The sequence below is a fragment of the Danio rerio genome, chromosome 3, assembly GCF_049306965.1.
Source record: "Danio rerio strain Tuebingen ecotype United States chromosome 3, GRCz12tu, whole genome shotgun sequence".
NCBI lineage: Eukaryota > Metazoa > Chordata > Actinopteri > Cypriniformes > Danionidae > Danio > Danio rerio.
This window is the reverse complement of record NC_133178.1, coordinates 11,939,001-11,945,000: the sequence shown is the minus strand read 5'-3', so window position 1 is coordinate 11,945,000 and position 6,000 is coordinate 11,939,001. Positions and strand designations below refer to the sequence as shown.

Here is a 6,000-nt window from a genome sequence, read left to right as displayed (position 1 = left end):
AAAGTCCAAAACAATTTGCAAAACATTGCATGTGACGTCTAAAAACACCTTTTAAGATTGTAAATAATTTTTTGGCCACAAGGGCTGGTGTCCCTAGCTGCTTGCAATCTTAGCAGTCGCACTTTTTTCATTTATTTATTTATTTGACCATGCCCCTGACCGTTTCTCAGTGTTTCGCGCAATATCTTTAAATAAATTATTTATTTAGGCCTATTTTCATTATTCGTTTATTATCATGTACAATAATTCAGACATAAAATAAGATAGTAAAATATAATCAACAACGAAAATTGTAAATAAAAACAGAAATAAAAACATAAATGAAAATGCCTTGTCTTAGTCCTATCAAAATAGCAAACACTGAACATCTCTCTATATTTAGGCTAAAAGACTGCTTTATTTATTTATGACTACTTATTTGTACTAAATGTTTGTGCTTTCATGTTAGTTGTCTTTTATGTCTTCAATTCTATTTTCCAAAACGAGTCCTCTTTGCACTTAAAAAGTTTAAAATAAAGCGTTAACAAATTTTAAATGATTAATAATGGAATTATAATGCTTTGACTTATTGTTTAATCTCATTTACAAGAACAGTAGCATATTTAAAGCTGCTATAAAGATTATTTCTGTGCGTTCGCATCCCGTCCCTTTGCGCCCCCCTGGCGGCTTTTTCACAAACTGCTGTCATACACTAAAAACAGAGTGGCAGTTATTTCAAACGGCGGCGGTATAAGGCCCCGCGGTAATAGTCACTTTGAACTCTCACCTACTGTAGCTTCACTCTTTTTAATCATTATTTTGCCGCAGCTCCACTCTTTTTATTTATTTTCTTGCAGCCCATCATTCGACCCCAAACAGCGGCACCTTAGTGAATATAAGAATTTAAATAATTAATATTAATGAATATTACACTTGCTCAATGAAAATCAGACGATTCACTACATTAATAAATCTGACATAACTTGATCAGTGGTTAAAAGAGTCTTGCAGATAACAGTGCAATATTTATTTTTTTATCCAAGCATAACAGCACCATATGTGGTCCAGTGGTCAGCATGTTGCATTACGACACCGCTGACCCGTGTCCGAACCTCACCTGATTAATTTATTTATTTTTTATATTTTTATTGTTACGACATAAAATACTGATAGGGTTGTTAAACATTTAAAGTTCTAAAGCAGCTGTTTTCTTGAAAAAGTCGTGATAATGTCATTAGAAACTAAATTGGAAATGACGTTATTTTAATATAGTCAGTCGTGAACTGAGGTGGGCCGGTCAAGGGTTCAAACTTCAGGGCTGAAAAGGAGTCCCACTCCGGCCCTGACTACAGAGGTCACACATGACTGTTTAAGTTGTTTTTAGCTTTGTTTTGGTGCACAAAAGTGTTCTTGGCACTTCATATGATGAACTACAAAAGTCACATGGACTGTTTAAGTGTATTTTTAGGGGTTTTGTTGGTGCACAAAAGGGTTCGTGGAGCTTCATATGAGGAACTACAGAGGTTACATGGACTGTTTAAGTCGTTTTTAGGGTTTTTTTTTTGGTGCACACAACTGTTCTTGGAGCTTTGTATGATTACAGCTGAACTACAGAGGTCACATGGACTGTTTAAGTCATTTTAGGGGAGTTTTGGTGCACAAAAGTGTTTTTGAAGATTTGTATGTTGAACTTCAGTGGTCATATGGACTGTTTAAGGGTATTTTTAGGGGTTTTGTTGGTGCATAAAATGGTTCTTGGAGCTACATATGAGGAACTACAAAGGTCACATGGACTGTTTAAGTCATTTTCAGAGTTTTGTTGGTGCACTAAACAGTTCTTGGAGCTTCGTATCATTACAGCTGAACTACCGAGGTCACACATGACTGTTTAAGTTGTTTTTAGGTTGTTTATTTTGGTGCACAAAAGTGTTCTTGGAGCTTCGTATGATGAACTTCAGAGGTCAAATGTTAAAATAGTTTTTAGTTTTTTGGTGCACAAAAGTGTTCTTGGAGCTTTGTATGATTACAGCTGAACTACAGAGGTCACACATGACTGTTTAAGTCATTTTAAGGGGGTTTTGGTGCACAAAAGTGTTCTTGGAGCTTTGTGTGATGAACTACAAAAGTCACCTGGACTGTTTAAGTGTATTTTTTGGGGTTTTGTTGGTGCACAAAAGGGTTCTTGGAGCTTCACTTGGTGCACTAAACAGCTCTTGGAGCTTCGTATGATTACAGCTGAACTACCGAGGTCGCACATGACTGTTTAAGTTTTTTTATGTTGTTTTTTTGGTGCACAAAAGTGTTCTTGGAGCTTCGTATGATGAACTTCAGAGGTCACATGGACTGTTAAAATAGTTTTTAGTTTTTTTGGTGTACAAAAGTTATCTTGGAGTGTTGTATAATTACAGCTGAACTACAGAGGTCACACATGCCAGTATTTCTTGAATAGTCTTGAAGTCACAGTTTTGACAATGTTTTGTCTCAGCACCATTGCTGTCTATGTAGGATTAAAGAGCTCTCAGATTTCGTCTAAAATATTGTAATTTGTGTTCTGAAGATGAACAAAGCTCAAAAGTGTTATTTAATAAAATAATTTTTGGTTTAGGTAAAAAAAATAATAAAAACTTTAATTTGCCATGCCTTTTTTTCTTTCCTCGACAAAATAATTAGAGTAATTTACAACTAAAAAACAACTAAAAAAGTTTTGTAGTTGAAACTTTGGCCTCTGGTGGTACATTAAACCATGAGTATTAACTTTGGTTTTGCCTGTGTATGTTTTTTTTTTTTACTTTCAAAGTGCAGGTAGACGTTGACTCGCATTTTATAAACGACCAAAGCCCATGGTTTCAGCTAGAAACTACTTTAAACCTCTACTGAAGGAAAAAGTCATCTACATCTTGCATGACCTGAGAGAGAGATTCAATTTTAATCCAGTCTTTGTCTTTGCCATGACCACACATTTTGCGTAAACACATCAGTATTTTCAATCATTACTTGGGAACCAATAACGTAGCCTCTTACAACTACACTACGTTGAAAATGATTATGCAAATGATATATTTTTTCAGATTTTCCTAATTAGTCAATGCAAATAACAGCCAGTATCAATTTATCAAGTCATCAACTGTGAGGCTATAAATCTAATTTTATTGAGCAAACCTCCTAATGAGAAGAGCATTTACTAAAAAAAAAAAAAAAAAACACCTCAAAAAACAATGTTCCAAGTTATTATAATTATTATTATCCGAGTTTGAAAACATTTCATTGGTTGTAAAGAACTGAAAAAGGCCATTTGTTGAATTTGCAGCATTAGTAGCTTCATATTTAGTGAAATCAAAATCTTAAATCCAATTCTAAAGAGCTTTATAGAGTAATTAAACTAGACTTAACTTGAATTTCAGATTTCCTTTATTTAATGGACACATTTTTTAGCAAAGAGGATGAACGGTTGCAGATATTTAAAAGGTATTTACAATGTCTTTCTCCAGCATCTGAAAATAAAACCTCAAAAGTATCTCAAATGTGCATCTTTTTTGGTCATGCCATTATCGTTAGACGTCTTCTGTCGGTCTGAAAACAGCCTTCATATCAACCAGTCCCTTCATTGTAATGTCAAGTGTAGTTATCAGCTAGAGCTAGGTCTGTGGTTTACTACTGGTGGCCAACGAAGGATACCAAAACACTCCACAAGCTGATTAAGTCACATAAATAAATACTAATAACAAAAAGCACCAACATTATTAGAATTTCATGTACATTGCAGGAAGTTAGTGGACCACCACCTGGATGGATTTGTTTGAGGACCACCAAAATGATGTTTATTTTCAGCTATACGGTTTATTTGCTGTTTATTGCGCTTAACATCTAAGATGAAGATTATCACTGGCGAGATAAACAGCCGTCATAACAGCGTGAGATTGATTTATCATCCACAGGCGCCATTTAGAGGTTGTTTTCTAGATGACCCTCATAGAGCAACCACAAGATTCAAGTAGTGCAATTGTTCAAGACTATTATAAATGCAACGAGTATGCATATATTTAGGTCAATTGAATGTAAGTAAAACATAAGCATGTCTCATCCTTGGCTGATTCTGGTCTAGGGGCGGCAGAACTTAACCACTGTGAACATTGAAGTTCGATGCATTGTTCACAAGTGGGTTAAGTCCTGACACCACACAACCCGCATAGAAGTGCACATGAATTCCTGACACCGCTAACTAGTGTGCGAGACAGTCGGCATTCCTTTAGGATTAGCTTCTCATGTGTTCAGGTGTGTGTGTGTTTGCCGAGTATTTATATCTGGCGTGTCTCTGAGTCACACGAGCCATTGGAAATCCCTGGCAATGTGATTCAGTCATTAGGTTTAAAAATCACTCTGCCAGGAATTCCCCTGGCCGGCAGAAGAGGAGGGTCTGGATTTAAGTCGCTGTGTCTGAGGGACCGACACGGCTATATCTGTCCGAACACATCATGAACTGTGAGAACAGCAAACAACACAGCAGACAGATGGCAAACAAACGGGACAAAAAGAAAATAGGAGGGAAAGTTTGAGCTAAAAAAAGAAGATTTTTTTCTTTATTTACTCACACTAATGTTGTATCAAACATGTTGGGCTTTTATAAATTTATTAAACATGTTCAATATAAGGTTGGCACAGCACTGTCCCATGCAAGCTAACAAAAATAGCATCCCATATAGAAATCTGATATTAATTTATAATGAGGAAGGGCAGAGGGTTGCTGAAGAACTACTGAGAGATTTCAGCTGCTGTCTGGGCTTTCACTGCCTTTCTACACCTTCCTTTCTTCATGTGTTCAATACTTTTTTTCCTGCATCATTTCATTTTATAAAGCATAACTTATTTCTTTAACTAATTACATTTGTTTTATTTGCAAATTTGTGTTTCTTTGGTTGTTATCAACATCTGGTGAACATTTCAAGTCAGCAGCACCTTTAGAAATATGTTTCCTGAGAAAAATGGTGACGTGTTGAATACTTATTTCGCCCACTGTATCCAACATGTATTTTTAAATATTGCAAAAATGGCCATTTACATATTTTTTTCAACTATTGGAAATCCAAATATGTACATATATATTTCAATATTATGTATATACTACTACTTATATGGCCATACATGAATATGTATATAAACTGATCAGAAGAAGTGGCTGATCTGGTTGACACGCACAGGCCAAACAGTTTGGACAAGTTAAGTCACAATAAATGCATAATTGAAGCCAAATATCACATATATAGCTAATATATTAGATATAAGTACATATATTTATATTCTATATGGGATGCTAAATTTACTAGAAGAGTACTCGTGCTGAGTGCTCTGAAGCCAAACAAACTTTGGAGGGCGAGAGGGGAGTCTGAGTTCAGGTAGGTCTCGAGAACTCCCCTACTTGATAATGGTAAATGTAGATTGTGCATAGCTATGGAGAGTGTATGCTGAATTCAACGCTTGTCTATGATGTCGATTTAGTTTTGTCAATTTACTTATGTTATGTTTTTGGTCTTTGGAAACCGGAGAGCCTGGGGAAAACCCACGCAAACACAAGGAGAACATGCAAACATGCAAAAGCATTGGTTGGCATGTAGGTGCAATGTAACTTAAATTCAACAAACGGACCATCAAAATAAAGTGTGACCAAAAAGGCTGAATGAAAGGGTTAGTTACGTTTTTGAAGCTCCAGAAAGCACATCCATCAACCATACAGGTAATCTGTCTGGTAGTCCATAGGGTTAATGAATGCCTTGCAAAGAAGCAATGACTTTTCGTAAGAAAAATGTTTGAAAATAAGTTAATCCCAAACAGTTGGGTCAAAAAAACACATTCAAAACTAATTTTCATGCAAAGAAAATGGAGTTTGTCCATCTGTAATTTAAAAATAGTTAAAGAAAAAACTAATTTTAAATTGATCATCTACTTTTTCATCATATATTGTGAGAAAATAAAGGAAAGGATGCAAATTAATGTTGTTTTCTTCCACTAATGTTCAGTTCCGCCTGA

The 6,000-nt window shown here is 35.4% G+C and overlaps 2 long non-coding RNA genes and 2 other non-coding genes across 4 annotated transcripts in view; all 4 read right to left on the bottom strand.

Annotated features, from left to right (window-relative positions):
• LOC141381149 (uncharacterized) overlaps nucleotides 1-1,681 on the bottom strand; it is a 3,756-nt gene extending 2,075 nt beyond the window's left edge. The window contains exons 1-2 of the long non-coding RNA XR_012400869.1: nucleotides 782-1,681; nucleotides 1-155 (exon numbers count right to left, since the gene is read on the bottom strand). The exon at nucleotides 1-155 is cut by the window's left edge and continues 2,075 nt beyond it. This is a non-coding gene — a long non-coding RNA (uncharacterized lncRNA). The remainder of the gene's footprint in view (nucleotides 156-781) is intronic.
• Nucleotides 1,682-2,635: 954 nt separating this feature from the next.
• Nucleotides 2,636-5,562, bottom strand: LOC141381151 (uncharacterized). Its single transcript, XR_012400871.1, has 2 exons — nucleotides 5,105-5,562; nucleotides 2,636-4,905 (listed from the first exon to the last, which is right to left on the bottom strand). It is a non-coding gene; the product is annotated as an uncharacterized lncRNA (long non-coding RNA).
• On the bottom strand, nucleotides 4,075-4,162 carry mir27c (microRNA 27c). The gene has a single exon (NR_045226.1). It is a non-coding gene; the product is annotated as a microRNA 27c (primary transcript).
• On the bottom strand, nucleotides 4,290-4,387 carry mir23a-2 (microRNA 23a-2). Its single transcript, NR_048932.1, has one exon. It is a non-coding gene; the product is annotated as a microRNA 23a-2 (primary transcript).
• Nucleotides 5,563-6,000: the final 438 nt, after the last annotated feature.